A 16,537-nucleotide genomic window follows, 5' to 3' on the forward strand; every position below is an offset into this window, starting at 1 on the left:
TGCAAATATTTAAAAAAAAAATAAATTGAAGTTGTCATATAGTGTAGTATTAGTTTCAGGAATAGAATTCAGTGATTCATTACTTATATGTAATGATACCCAGTGCTCATCCCAACAAGTGCCCTTCTTAATCCCCATCACACATTTAGCCCATCCCCACCCACTTCCCTCCATGAACCCTCAGTTTGTTCTCTATAGTTGAGTCTTTATGGTTTGTTTCCCTCTCTTTTTTATTATCATATTTTTTTTCCTTCCCTTCCCTTCCCTTAAGTTATCTGTTTTGTTTCTTAAATTCCAAACATGAATGAAATCATATGCTATTTGTCTTTCTCTGACTGACTTACTTTGCTTAGCATTATGCTTTCTTGATCCGTCCACATTGTTGCAAATGGCAAGAGTCTTTTTTTTTTTTTTTTTGGTTGGAGAGAGCAGATGGAGAGAGAGAATCTTAAACAGACTCTGTACCCAGCGTGGAACCCAATGCAAGGCTCAGTCTCACAACCCTGAGTTCATGACCTGAGCTAAAATCAAGTCAGATGCCTAACCACCTGAGCTACCCCTTGTTCTTTCTGATGGATAGTAACATTCCATGTATAAATATATCAAATTTTTTTTCCCAATGCAGATTTAACTCTTCATACTTAGGCTTCCTTCCTTGAAATTCAACTTTTATTTTTAACAAAATTTCATCCTTGAGGAAATTTATCCAAGCCTCAAAGAAACTCTTCTTTGTGGATTCTTGAGCTTACTTTCTTGCTATGACCTCTACGACTGTGTTCCAGTTTTAAAACTGTTCTTCTACTTATCACCTATTTTATCTCAACCTCTGTTTTTTGTATCTTTTCCATAAATATTTGAATTCAGTTTTCTGTTTATTCCTTTTGAGTCTATTTTATGTATCCCAGTAAGTACCAGAATTTTTCTTTCCCTTTTCTGGTGTTCTGTATTAAACTAAGGAAAAAGATAATCCTCTAGTTAAGGAGTAAATGTCTCCCAGCACTATGAGGATAGTACTATTATAAGTCTGTATACTATAAACATTGTAAAATATTTACTTAAGATTGGAAAGTTGTTACTACTGCATGAGTAATATTTGTTCACCCGTTCTTTTCTCATTGTATATGGACTCATGTATGTAGACTCAGTATAGGAGTATTAAAGTTATTATTAAACTTCATAGGAAAATGTCATTAGCATACATCTAGAATCTGTATCCTTAGGATGAACTGAAGCATTAAAAAGGTAGAATAAGAAATTCTGCTTTCGGGGCACCTGGGTGGCTCAGTGGGTTAAAACCTCTGCCTTCGGCTCGGGTCATGATCCTGGGGTCCTGGGATCGAACCCCACATCCGTCTCTCCGCTCAGTGGGAAGCCTGCTTCCTCCTCTCTCTGCCTGCCTCTCTGCCTACTTGTGATCTCTGTCAAATAAATAAGTAAAATCTTAAAAAAAAAAATAAAGAAGAAATGCTGCTTTCTTGAATTGACAGGCAAGTAAATATGTCTAGGTTTTTGAATTGTCCTGTAAATGATGATAAAAGGTATCATGCTATTGCTTTCTGATAGTACTTGCCCCCAAATGGCTAAAAGGACATATCAGTGTTCCTAGGACTTAAAATTGAGCAGAACCAGTCAAATATTCCCCAAAGTAGTAGTTGTATATGAAATATTATTATTATTGCAAAATACGTAAAAGACTTAAACATGGATGTAAATATCTGGGGACATAATTTGCACATAATCAAGTGGAAAAAATACATACATATATACATATAATGTCTGGGGGTGTAAGTGAGCACTGCATATGTGTGTAATTAAGAAGATGTAATAGGAAGCTCATAGACTATGGTGTGCCTACTTTGCTTTTATCTGAATTGATTTGCTCGAAGATTAAATCACACCATGGAAGGTTTTTTTGTTTTGTTTTAAGTTTTGTTTTTAATAAGGCTTTTGTTAAGCAATTCTAAATTCTGAGAATGGTCAAAGAGTTTATTTGCTTCCCTAGACAGGTAGGTTTTATTTACCAGAAAATCTAAAATGACATAAAGGTCATGGAAAAAATACATTCATTTTTATTTTGGAGTTATGTGATTCAGTAGTTATTGAACACATGTATTGTAGATGTTTAAAAACCTATTTGTCCCTGCTGAGTTGTAATACAATGGTCTTTTTTTCTCTGCAAGGGCTTAACAACTTCCAGTTTCTGTTCATCTGTGCAGAGGAAGACTTAGTAGGAATCAGCAGGTGCAAAGTAAAATTGTGCTTAATTAGGTGTTTGTGAGGGTTTTTTTCAACTGAGAGGCTAGTTAAGGTGGTCATTTCCAGTGTGCCCATATTTCACTCTACAAGGACAAATTTTTGGAAGAAATGGGGCTGAAGTTAAACTGGGGCATTTGTTTGGCAAACAAAAACAAAACAAACAAACAAAAAAAATTGATTAGGTTTTAAGTGCCAAAAATTGGTGGATGTCTGCCATGCTGGTGAAGTCCACATTGTCTCTTATTTTCTCAAGGAGTTACAGAAAAATATTCTGGAATTACCTGTTAATTGTCATTCAGTAGTCATTTAAAAAGTACAGGTAACCTTCAACCTCATCTGGAACGTTTATCCCTTGGAGGGAGCAAAACACTTGTTTGTTTTTGGTATACAGGTATTTAGCGTAATTAGATTTTATTTCAGGGTGTTGATTGTCTGAAGATTAACTTCTCCTTGACTTTTATGAAACTGAAATGTGTTAGGAAAGACTGACTATAGGAAGTTTCTGTTTTCCTGAGATAAACTGACAGGTAGGATGCTTCTATTTTAAAATCTACTTAAGGGGCGCTTGGGGGCTCAGTGGGTTAAACCTCTGCCTTCGGCTCAGGTCATGATCTCAGGGTCCTGGGATCCAGCCCCGCATCGGGCTCTCTGCTTAGCGGGGAACCTGCTTCCCCCTCTCTCTCTGCCTGCCTTTCTGCCTACTTGTAATCTCTCTCTCTGTTAAATTAAATAAATAAATAAATAAATGAATAAATAAATAAATAAATAAAATCTACTTAAAAGATTCACCATGAAAAATAGAAAAACATAGGACTTTATCTACAAAAAGCAGCTATTTATCAAAAAAATTCATCTTTTTAAAAAAGGAATATCTTTGCTTACTCATATGAACATTGTAAGTTGTGACATGCTTCATTTCAAGTGGTCATTTTTACAAAAATTATTTTTGGACATAAGTCTTGTAAAAATATCTTTTATCAATACATTGTTCAAAATTCTCTTTGGCACTATCTGTTAGGTCATTATTCTTAGTTTTTTTTTATTTTAAGCAGTCTAACTTGGCCAAGTTGTCATTTGTCAATGATGTTGAGTAGGATTTAAAGTTTACCAATGTTAATTTGATCAACTTAATAAAATCCAAAGTTTTGGTAGATCTAACTTAATTTTATTGTAATTATATCAAATCATCAGAATTGCTCAAATTTCTGTGATCAGTTAGAGACTGATAATGTTGACTGGGCTAAAATAGATGTCATTCTTAAAGTTGACAGAGTTGGGTGGGGTCAATTTATGAATTTTTATTTCTGATTGAATTTAAGTTTTAGGATGACATTTGTTACACTATGTAGCCTTTTAACTGTGAACCTTTGGAAACACCTAATCAGATAACAAGCATGTTCTGTACTAGGAAAATGCTCCTAACTTGAAAGGAAAAAAAAAAAAAAATTTTTTTTTTTTTTAATTAGAGTCTGATTGGCATAAAGGAATTTTAAAAATATAGGTTCTTTCCTATGTCTTTTAACAAGAAAAACCTTATAAACATGAAAACCAAAGCTTTCTTTTGTTAAGCTAAATTGTGTAGGAGTTACATTTTGAGAGCCCTTTCTAATGTCATTTCTGGTGCTATTTAATCTATCATTCATTATAAGTTATCAAGGAATCAAGGTTTTATCTTGAGTTGACTAAAGTTACTGTTGGCCTTCACTTTTTTGCAGTTACCAGTGGGGGGATATACAGTTGGCACCTTCTTCAGATTGCAACTCTGAAGAGGATTTTCTGAAAGCTTTCTTTGGAATCACTGGATATAATAGCTATCAACATGGGGCATGTTCATTTCTTTATTTTCTACTCCTGTCATGTGTTTTCATTCACTGTTCAAATAATGATGAATATTTAGAAAAACGGAGTAATATATTAAAATAGTAAAAGGTAAATTCATAGTTTCTGATCTAAAAATCACTCCCTCCCACCACCAAAGGTGGGGGGGGCTTTTACCTAAACTAAACAAGACTCAAAAGTGCTAAGAATCTGAATTATAGGTTGAGTTTTTCACTTAGTAATTAATGATCAGGGAACTGTTTTTCTCCAGCATTGGAGAAGACAATTTCAGGAAGCAAAAGTATAGCTGTTTCCCAGCCAAGATTATGTAAAACCAACTGTAAAACTTATAAAAAAATTCCTTTCCAGGTGCAGAAAGTAAAAAATTTTAATTTATTTGGCTCTGGCAAGGTTTGTACAAAACATCCTTTCCTACTATTATCAGATGAGAGAATGGACAGTTTATTCTTATTTAAAGCTTATTTTTTGAGTGAACAAAGCTGTTTCATATAATAGACACCAGTGAAATGTTTAATTTTTAAAAGCAGAAAGAAATTGGCAACAAACATAATTAGAAGTTCAAAACTGAGAAATGAAGCAAATTCTTTATTTTTATTTGATAAAATTTTTTTTATCACTTCCTCATTACAAAATAATTTCATGGTAATTACCTGGATAATTGCATAAGAGCTCTAATTTTTTTTGACTATGTAGACAAGAATTTTATTGGTGCTTTATGAGAGATAGGAATCTTTTCATGAATTTACTTTAGTAAAAAAACATAAATTACTATATGGAATTTTAATGCTTTGAAAAACATAAATAAACCTTCATAAGTGCCTAATTTAGTTCTAGTTACTGGGAAGTAGTTTATTGACATAACAGATCAGAATATATGATCTTTAAAATACTTCAGAATGTTTAATATTTGAACATGTCAGCAAATAAAAAAATAGAAAACCACCATCCATTGACACTTGATACTTCCACATCTGGGGAAATTGTCAGTGATGTAAATTGTTTCCAGAAGTTTCCACAGCTCACCAATGGCAGAGCCAGGAACAGAATCAATCCAATGTGCAATGTATCCTATATATTGTTACTTTTATGCTTTCGTGAATGTGTTAAATAATATGGAAAAAGGTTAAAAATACACATACAGACATATATGTATTTAATATTCCTTCCTAATAAAGAACAAATGACAGTTGGAAAAACATTGATTCTTTCTTTTAAGTACTAATGGTTTCTTTCTTAGCTTCACAAGATATTGAGGCTTTACTGAATTTAAGTTATAAAAATTTGTGGTCCTGTTAAATTTTTTACCAGATCCTAGACATGTACCTTTGTCACCTTTTACTTAACTGTTTATTCTGTACAGTTGCTCCTGTTTAACCCTATTATTACTAGACTGAGAAAATTTGTTTTTAGGTCACAAGTTCTTAAAAAAAAAAAAAGAGAGCTGGCTGTTGTAATTCTCCCTGCCATCATACTGGATTTATTTTTTATTATGTGTATCTTCCAGGCCCTTAGTTTGTGTTTATTTTTGAATAGATATTTTTTGTGTGTGTTTGTGTGTGTGCATACACACATGTGTTTAGTGGCCAAATAATGACCAATAGAGTTGGTCTAAATCCTTCTATTCCAGTCTTAACCATTTTGCTACTGTAGTTTTTACTTTTCCTTCAGAAAATGATTATCTTACTGTTTACTGAATTTTTTGATGTTTCGCTTAAGATACATTAAGGTTTTCTCTTTCATGGTGTGGATAGCTTTAGTGGTAGAAATGCAGTCATTTCCATGAATTCTACAAATGTTTCCATTTGTTTTCTGGTAAAAAGTCTAAAATATTTCCTGCCTAAAATAATAATAGCTCAGTCCTGGTTTAAAATACCTTGAGAACCTTTTTGAAATTTTAGTCATGAAAGGATTCATATTGAACTCCAAAATGAAGAATGATGAAGTTTTTGTACAAGATGATGAATAGAATTGTCTGTTATTACAAGTTTTAGGAGATCTTTGCTTATGGGTAAATGGTTACTAGGAAGTTTTTGTTGTAGTATATTAAAATTCCCTGAGATTAGTTGCATTGGGCATATAACTGATGTCAAGATATCATTCTCCTGGGATACACCTTGCAAGTTTTAATTGATTCTTGTAATGGATTACAGTTATTTTCATATAGTGATGTTCTAACAGAATATCAAAAGGAACAAATTCTGGAGTTCTTTTTCTAGTTTAATGAGTTAATTTTTCTTGATTAAGCACAGGGCTTGAAATTACTATTTATTTTCCTAATTTGGGAAGTCCGCTGAATTCAGTCAGATGAACAAAATTGTTTATGATTTTTTTTGCTGGTGCTTTCCATCTAAATCAGTTCCTTAAATTTAACATGAAATGCACAGGAACCAAATAATGAAGCTAGCCTTCTTTTTTGACAACTTACATTAACTTTAGGTCTAGAAAAGGAGTTGAGCAATTTTGATCATTCACTTTTTCAAAAAATAAACCTGGGGATTTTCCTACTAGCTTTTTGTTTGTTTGTTTGTTTTGTATACTGGATTCTATTTTTTTTTTTAATATTTTATTTATTTATTTATTTATTTGTCAGAGAGAGAGAGAGAGAGAGCACGCGCACGTGCAAGTGAACAAGCAGGCAGAGTGGCAGGCAGAGGCTGAGAGAGAAGCAGGCTCCCTGCCGAGCAAGGAGCCCGATGTGGGATTCAATCCCAGGACCCTGGAATCATGACCTGAGCCGAAGGCAGTGGCTTAACCAACTGAGCCATGGATTCTATTTTAAATAAGGGCCTTTAGCTCAATTGTGTTATGCTACTTCTTTACAAAAAGGGAACCAAATATCTTTTCGCTATCATTTATTTTACAGTTACTTGTCATACTTTATATGTATTATGTTGACTTCTTGTATAGGTTAAAGTCAGGCTTGATATATATATAAGATTTTATTTATTTATTTTTTTGAGATAGAGAACATGAGTAGAAGAGAAGGGCAGAGGGAAAGGGAGAAGCTGACTCCCTACTGAGCAGGGAGCTGGACATGGGACTTAATCCTAAGACCCCGAGATCATGACCTGAGCTGAAGGCATGTGTTTAACCAACTAAGCCACCCAGGTGCCCTTGGGCTTGGTATATTTTTATTATACTATTTTACAAGATTGTATTTGTTGTAGAAAATAAATTATATTGTTACAAAGGTGGTATTTAATACAAATAATTGACTATTGTTTTAAGTTTTAGGAGATCTTTGGCATAGTAAGGATGATATGCCTGGAATGGGGTTCAAGGTACAAGGAGTAGGTCTGCAAATAATAAGCGTCTATTTATCTTCATGTCTCTGAGTTTTAATTCAGAATCTTTATCTGAAAAGAGAGTGGGATGCCCTTAAAGCCATTTAAGTGACTTCTCTTTCTAAAAATATTTTCTATGTTAGAACATGTTGTCAATGCCTTTTGCTGTTGTATAACCTGTAATTCATGTGCCTTATGTACAAGTATAGGAGAGCAATTCTGGTTATAGCAGTCATATTAAATATGAATCAGGTGGTATAGAATTCCTACCTTGAGCCATTTTTGAGAAATTTTTTTGAATTTTAATTTTTTTCAGTATACCAGTATTCATTGTTTATGCACCACACCCAGTGTTCCATGCAATACATGCCCTCCACAATACCCACCACCAGGCTCACCCCACCTCCGACCCTCCCCTTATTTCAAGATTTCTGGCTTATTGATTGATTGCTTGATTCTTCTTCTTGCATCTGTCCCTTTCTTACTTACCTTTTTGTAGTCCACTTTTTATTAGGTTACATCTAAATCTTTCCTTTTTGCATTTATTCTCCCCCGCCTTTTTTTTTTTATCTCTTTAAAAAACACTTGCAAGATTGCAAGGTTAGTCTTCCCTTCATTCCAAAGAATCTTTCCATTTACGTCTATCCCAGACCCTGCCTTCTGAGAATGATTCCTTAATCATTAAAGCTCCAGTGCATCATCTTTCCTATTCACGTTAAACTTATTTTAGGTGCAACATACTTAATGCTTTAGAGGGAACTATCCTATTCTCTTGATTACCTAACTGATGACTTAATATAGATAAATATAACATTTGTTGAACATCTGTGTGACTAACATTTTGATGTACATATATGCTATTTATTACTATATTTTTTTAAAAAACTGCATCTTTAAAAGAGTGTTCCAGATTATCTTACTCTATTGGCAAGGAAATACTTTTATTTTCTTTCAAAGATGAAGGGTTTTCAATAACGTAAGTTTAATCCAATGGCCAGTGTTAGCTTGGGAAGTGATCCTCAGCCTGGGAGTTGACAGCATATCTTGGTCATTGTTCTTTCCATTCACCACGTCAATGCTGAGAGTTTTAACTACATCTCTTTGAAAAAAGGACAGAAATGGGGCACCTGGGTGGCTCAGTCAGTTAAGCATCTGATTCTTGATTTTGTGTCAAGTCATGATTCCAGGTTTGTGAGATGGGCCCCTGCATAAGTTCTTATGGTTCTCTCTCCCTCCCTCCACCCTTCCCCCTCCCTCTCTTAAAAAGAAAATAAAAAGGGGCAGAAAAGCCCATGCTAGGTAATCAGAAGAGATCTTAAGGATATGAGCAGAGTCTGAAATTGGGAAGACTGAGCAGGTCCCCATCTTTTAAGAGGCGGGAGAATAGCATTTCTCTATGGCCAGAGTAGCACATGGAATAGTCAGCGTTAGAAAGCTGGTGGTTCTGAAACAGACTGGACCACACACTGGGTAGGAAAAGGTCAATGTGGGCCTTGCAAGTTTGAATTCTAGGAAGCAGCCCTGCTCTGTAGAAACTGATGTGAGAACATTTGCATTTACATTCTGGATACAGCACAGGGAATAGATGAAAGTGACCAGAGAGTTAGCTTGAAGCATTTGGGTTAGTCAGGAGGCTATCACAGTAGTCCAAGAAATAATGATGGTATCTGGGACTGGGGTTGTTTTAGAGTGACTGGGCAGAAATTGTTGGAATCAAGATATATTTAAAAAGTAGAATCACAAAGAATTTGTTCTTGATTTAATGAGAGAGAGGAGGTATAATCTCAAATTTTATATCTTGTGAAACTGAGGGAATGGCTATAAGATATGGGACATTAGAGAAGGATCTTTCTGGTTTGTTTCTGAAGGTTGAGTTAGGCAAATGATTATTGAACATTTGTTCACCTGGATAATGAAAAAGATTCCACTCATATTAAAAAGCTTTCTATTCATCTGTGTGTGTGTGTATGTGTGTGTGTGTGTACATACAGAATCTCTTATCATAAAGCCGACTTGGAAAGACAAGCTACGTTCTTTCACGGCTTCCTTAATACTTGAGTTTTAATAGAATTCCAGTTAAAGGCATAATTTAAAAAAATCCTTCATATTACAATGCTTTTGCCAAGTCTTACATAGTATTTGTATAATGGATCATGTTGTTTTATGAAATCTTTCCTGTACCACCATTTCATACTATGCAAAGAAAAACAATTAAGAGAGCTGAATCCTAACCACTAGACCACCCGGGAGCGTCGAAAAACACAATTGAAAACAAAAACAAAAATCAAAACCTTGTTCATGGATTGAAGCATTAGTAGGCAGGAAGATGGTAAGAATATTATCAGGCCTAAATGCTCTTCCTTTAGGATAAAAATTTATAACCACCTAAAAATAGATTACTTAAGCACTTTCCTGGAAAGGCTGGATTGTTCTTTTATAAAGTATAGAAAGGTGTTGGAATCAGTGCAAAAAGCTTTTTCATCCAAACATGCTTTGGCTTGAACCCTGCTTGCAGTTAAGTTTGTATGTGATACTTTTGAAAAGTATAGTATGATTAAATTTTCAGACAGCAGAGGTTTTATTGTATGGGATTTTGAAGCTTATACTTTACTTAAATGCTGGGATACTTGATTCACTAGTGCCTGCTCAGGTGGAATGCAGCTAGTATTGCCAAGATAATCCTTGTGCTGGCATTGGAAAACTCTTACTTGGAAACGACTGGACTGGTTAGTCACCTGCATGTTTCTTTTAAGTACTTCGAGTATTGTACCATTCTTAGATTTTTTTGAGAGAGAATTACAGATTTCAATTTTTTAATTTACTCTTTTTATGGTAATGACCGAGTTCTGGTTTTTTGCCCAACCAGTGAGAACTGTGGTCTTGTGTGTTTTGCTCTTCCCATTTCTAAGAAATGGAACTCCCACTACATTTATAATCCTCAGACCCTCTTCTGCCCCTGAAAATGTGGCCTGCTAATTCTTATTGTTAGTATAATTATGTTAATGTTGGTAATAACAGACACTTAACTGACTGCTTGAAATAATGAATCACGATTCTTTCCTTTTAATATAAATGATCCCATTTAATCCTTAGAGCAATCCTGAGAGTTGAGTATCGCACATGCCATTATCCCTGTGCTTATTTTACTTTACCAAATGATGTTTTGTTTTTAGGGATGTCAATACTTGCCCCCTTGAGTAATAGAGACCTAAGTTATTGAAGAAGAAAAGGATCTGAAAAACCACTCAGTAGGATGCTCTTAATTTATACGAGATAATTGATGTCCTTTTCTGTGCCTGCATTGAGATAATTTTTTGTATTAGGGGTTGGCAAAGCTTTCTTATACAAAGCCAGATACTAAAAATGGTAGGCTTTTTGAGCCAATATGGTCTTTGTTACAACTACTGGACTCTGCTGTTCTAGTGCAAAAGTAGTCATAGATGAGATAGAAAGGATAGAGTGTGTTTGTGTTCCAGAAGTTGGTTTACAAAAAAAGACAGGAGGCTGGATTGGCCCCATGGACTGCAGTTTCCTAGACTTTGTTTGAGCTTCTCAATTCTAAATGACCTGTTTGCCACTGTTAATTAGTATCTTTACCTAAAATACATGTTAGGTGTTTCTTTAGTAGGCATGTACTCTCGGGGTCATCGAGTCTCCTGCTTTAAAGTATCACTCATGTGCCAATTCATATGTTTTTATCTCCAGTCTTCATCATTCTTCTCAGTTTTGAGAGGAAGTTTTCAGGTGCATGATGTTAAAAAACAACAAAAAAAAATTGGAATGTATTGTCCTCCCTCCAAGAGCTGGGTCCCTCTCAGCAGTCTCTTTTTTGTTTGAGTCCGACCTCATCATTGCTACCGTGACAGATTTTGCTAATTGCTAATGAAGAGGTACTCTATCAAAACCTTCTGGAGGCTTTTCATCCCCTTACTGGACAAAGCTCAGTAAGAGCTTAAAGACTTGGTCTCGACTGGTTCTTCTTGCTTTTATCACCCTGCTTCTCATTGCCTCACCACACAGTTGGCCCTCTGCTGAAGAACTTTAGTAACCCGTGTGCCATATTGTTTGACAGACGTATGTTGATTCTGGTGAGTTTTTTGACCCGAGACACCATTTTTCTAGTGTTTCTCCTGCCTTAGAGTTTTAGTGATCATATTTCTTCTTGGCATCCTTCCTTAACACTCCTGTGCTCAGAGTCTTTTCCCTTTTCCCAATGAGCATGTGTAGACATTCAGAAATGTTTATTGATTTGAACTCGCCTTGGCATTTCTAGTCATGATGTCTCCTACTCCATCCTTTTGCAGTGTTGCCTACCATAAACAGATGCTTTGTGGTGACTTTCGGGAATGAGGGTGGCTAGGTATGCATCTCAAGGAATAGCTATGTTCTCTTAAGGAGAATAATACTACATCTATCTGAGTTTTTAGGGTATTACTTACCATGTGTAAATTTAAACTATGAGTTTTATGATCTTGATTTATGTTATCCTTCTTTTAGTGTAGTTAAATTTTTTTTCATGTTATCTTTTTAGAAAAATTGTGTTTCCATTCAGCAAGTATAATTGTTTAATTTACATACATGTTTTTAGATTTTGTGAATCATATCTTTATTCTTCATGTTTGGAAGCACATCTTATTGTGTCTAAGACTGATTATGTCTTAAGTTATTTTCTAGATTTATACTAGAAAATAGCATTAACCTTTGAAGTGTTGCTCATTCCTAAGAGGAAATCTATTTTTTCTCTTAAAAATTGAATTGGGGGAGTAATTCTCCAACATTTTTGGAGGATACTTACTTTTTATATTTATTTAATTTTAAGTGGCTTACTAATATATTAAGCAAATTTTAAAATACGTGTTTATGATCATTAATTTTATATTTTGGTTCATATGGATAGCATTTCCCTATAAGTTTAAAAAGAAATACTAAGTTATTTGATGAAGACAAAAGTTTGAAAGCAAAGATTATGGATTATAGTTGGCAATTTCTTTTCCTAGTCTATTTCTGCATTTTATTTGGATTGTGTGATACACTGATTGACCTCCTAAATAACTATAATGTTAACAGTTGAACTAGGGTTTTTTCTTAGAATCAATCTTCTTCAGTTAAATGAATCCAGAAGCCTTTTAAGTAAGAAGTTTGTGTACTTGTCATAAATATAAAATTGAAGAAAAAGTTACCTTCAAACCTATAATAAAGAAAAAGTTACCTTCAAACCTATAATAAATGTTAAGATTGCAATATATCAACAGAATGCAGTATTTCACTCATTCTTCAGTATTTCTCAGTTTATTCTTATTCCTTGTTGAAAGCATGTGCCAAGCAGATGTTTCTAGCTCCCCCTGGCCATTTAGTTGAGCCCAGCACACATATACGCTGTGAGGGTGTACCTCCTTGTACCATTCTGTGTTTACAGACTTGCACAGGCCTAAATTTGGAAAAAATACACCATGTCTTTCATCTTAGGCATTATATTTTTCATTTCTAGAAGGTTGTGTCCTTTTTACCCTTTATATTTTCTATTTCCCTAGTTAACTTTTGAATAAATGATAAACAGTTATGGTACCCATTTTAATATCCTTGTCTGCTAATTGGCACATTGATACCAGTTCTGAGTCAATTTCAAGTGATGTATTTATCTCTTTTTTATGGGCACTTTCCTGGTGCTTTTATGCCTGAAAGTGTGTGTGTATGTGTGTGTGTGTGTGTATGTTTAAAGTGTGCTGTGTGGATTTTTAATTTTCATTTAACTTGGAAAATTTTCCAGCTATATTGTTTTTTGTTCTTTACATTTAACTGGGAACTCCAATTATCTGTATTTTAGATTGTTTGAAGTTGATTCATATCTCACTAATGTTCTATTTATTTTTCTTTTTTTTCTGTTTCATTTTAAATAGTTGCTATCATTATACTTTTAAATTCACTGATCTTCAACAATGTCTAATCTGCTGTTAAGCCCCTCCAGTGTATTTTTTTTTAAATATCAGATGATGATATTTTCATCTTTATAAGTTAGCTGTAGGATTCTTTTACATCTTCTTTTTTCCTACTTAACACATACATTCTTTCCTGGAGCTTTGTGAACAATGGAACATAGTTGTAAAATTGTTTTAATGTCCTTTTTCATTCTAATAAATGTGTCATTCCTGAGTTGGTTTTGATAGATTTTTCTCCTTATGGGTCATATTTTTCTGCTTTTTTGGGACATTTTATATATTTTGATTAGCTGTTAGAATTTGTGAACTTTACCTTGTTGGGTATTGGTTTTTTTTTTATTACTGTGAATATTTTTGAGCTTTTTTCCTGGGACATAGTTGGAAAGTGTTTGATCCTTTTAAGCATTGTTGCTGAGATTTTTAGATCAGACTAATTAGTGTATTTACATAGGCCTTATATTCTTCGCAACTGAAGCAAAACACTTCTTAGTATTTTACCTAATGCCCTGTAAATTATGAAACCTTCTATCCTGGCTCATGGCTCCCACCATTATTCCTGACCTGGGGTGTGCATCAGGCACTGTTCTATCTAGTCTCCTCCATTGAATTTTCCCCCTGCCTCAGCTTGTTTTTATTCTCAAATGCATGCACTGATCAGTACTCTGCTGAATATGGGAGAGAGTTAGCCTCTTAATCACCAGCCTTCTCACTCTTCATACCTCTTTCCTCTCTGGAATTTTGCCTTGTGAACCCTACCCACCTAGGCTTTGAAACCCACATATCCACCTCTCCTTTCACTGTGCCATGGCCTGGAAACCGTTTTAAGGAAGTAAATTGCTGCAGACATAGGGCTCATCCCATCTATTCTCATCCTTCAGAGCTGTCCCTTGTTGCCAGGTGTGTCATGTCTTAAAAATCTTGGTTTGGTTTAGTTTGTGTACTTAGCTTATTTATTTGAAGGGGAAAGGTAAGTTTGATCGCTTTTACTCCTACTTAGGCAGAAATAGAAGCTGGAACCATCCCAGTTTAAGAGTTTTATGTTTATACATTCATACTGATCCACATTTTCAGAAATATATGTAAATAAGAGAAAGCTTAGTCAGTTTTAGGTCAGACTCTATATTAATTTTGTATATTAGAGAGAATTTTTCTAGTATTTTTCATTGTAGGATTTTAACTAGTAACTTAACATTTAGTCAGGGAAAAAAATCCTTTTTATTACACAGACACATAAGTTAATGACCAAAACAATTAATGGGATATATGATGAGCATGATATTTTACAAGCTTCTTTTATTCCAGGCAAGTACAACCCATTAGCACTTTTTGCAATGATGAAATAAAGTTTGTTTGCTGTATTCATGTCTATGGTAGCTACTAGCTACCTGTTGCTATGAGCACTTGAAGTATACCTACTGCATTTTCAGTTTTATTTGAATTTAATAATTTTGAATTTAAATGTAAATAGTCACATATAGCCAGTGGCTACTTTAGTAGACATTGCAGTTTTAGACTATGTTTTATTTGATCCGCCTTTATAATGGGTCAGTTCTATTTTTTTTTTTAAGATTTATATATTTATCCTTTGTGGGGAAGGGAGTGTGCAGAGGAAGGAGAAAAAGTCTTAAGAGACTTCTGCATTGAGCCCAGAGCCCAACGTGGGGTTTGATCCCATGACCCTGAGATTATGACCTGAGCTGAAGCCCTCATTTTGATGCTTAACCAGCTGAGCCACCCAGGTGACCCAGGTCAGTTCTCTTACATGATGTAGCTTCCTGGAAAAAAAAAAAAAAGTTCTCAGAAATAAAAGGTTAGTTAGCTCTATATTTTAATAAAAAATAGTCCATAGGAAAGCAACTGTTGATCTTCTAATTTGTTATTGGAAGCATTGTAATCTGAATTTTTGAGAATTGCATTTTCCTCTGAGGCTGATGTTTTTAAGTTCCCTTAAATTAGCACAGTTTTTCTGTATCCTTTATATAATTAATATAAGCTTAGCATTATCAAATACTTCAAAAGCAATTTTGATAAGACCATAATTTCCTGTTGCTTTTCTTTATTACAGTATGAATTTCCTATTCCTGAAGTTGTTAAAAAAAAAGCATTAATTGCTAAAATTATTAAAGTATTTTTGCCATACTTAATAAAAGACATAGGAAGAATCTGTGGAGGCTATGCTAATATGTTTTATGTATATCATATACCTGCGTTTGATCCCCTTGATCACGTTTTTGGAATACTTTTTGTTTTTACCATATAGTATTCAAAACACCTTATCTCCTGAAAATGTTTATTGTTTTTGCCTGTTGAAGCATATTAAAAATGTCAAGAATCACTTGAAAAAGTAGGTATATAAAAGTAGAACAAATTTTTATAAATTTAAATGGACTTTGTAGTGGTTAGCACTAGGTACCTTTATTTGTGAACTCGAAAGATACTCATTATTTATGTTTTAAACATACCATGTAATGCTTATTTAAATCACCTGCCTGAAGACAACCTTGATAATAATTATAGATTGTTGGTTAATGTGTAATAAGCTTGATCATGTAAAATAAAATTTTGATAAGTCATTAAAAAATATAAAGAGGATTCTGCTAAACTTAGTGAAGAACCACATACCTGGTTTTTATAACTAACTTTAGTGATTTAATATGTTTTAAATAATACTAGTTTAGCAAGTCAGTGCTTCATATTAATCATTGTGCTTGCTGTTACCTTTTGATTCTAAAATTTGTTACAGATGATACAGATGTTAATTGAAAAGATATATAATGTTTCAGGTAATTGTCCATAATACAACAGTGGCAGATTTCTATTCCTAAAGGAGAAATACCTTGTGAAATCAGAAAAAAAAATCATTTCTAAACATGTTCTCAAGCTATGTTAGGTTTTCCTTCTGCCTGTTTAAAAATGTGAAGTTCTTGTTTTGTTATTTTTTGATCTTTTACATAAGGATCTGAAACAAAATGGGTATACAAGTATGACATTCGTCTTGATACTATAAAACTTAATTACTTTTTAATTCTTTGAATCAATAAAAATGTATAAATCTTTCCTATGGCTAATATTTTAATGTGAAATACTCTTTATTTACTACTTTGGTTAAATGCCCTCATTTCTCAACCTAATAGTTTTGCTGGTATTTTACGATTTATAGATGAGTTGTTAAACATGTTCTCTGAATATTCATGATAGCTTACAACTTTTAATGAGCTTCTA

At 33.8% G+C, this 16,537-nt stretch overlaps 1 protein-coding gene across 2 annotated transcripts in view; it reads left to right on the top strand.

Annotated features, from left to right (window-relative positions):
• Positions 1–16,537, top strand: part of CRPPA (CDP-L-ribitol pyrophosphorylase A) — a 289,217-nt gene that overhangs the window by 154,416 nt on the left and 118,264 nt on the right. The gene's annotated exons all lie outside the window — the stretch shown is intronic.

This window comes from Lontra canadensis, unplaced genomic scaffold, assembly GCF_010015895.1.
Source record: "Lontra canadensis isolate GAN:19392208 unplaced genomic scaffold, GSC_riverotter_1.0 scaffold2, whole genome shotgun sequence".
In the NCBI taxonomy this organism is placed as follows: domain Eukaryota; kingdom Metazoa; phylum Chordata; class Mammalia; order Carnivora; family Mustelidae; genus Lontra; species Lontra canadensis.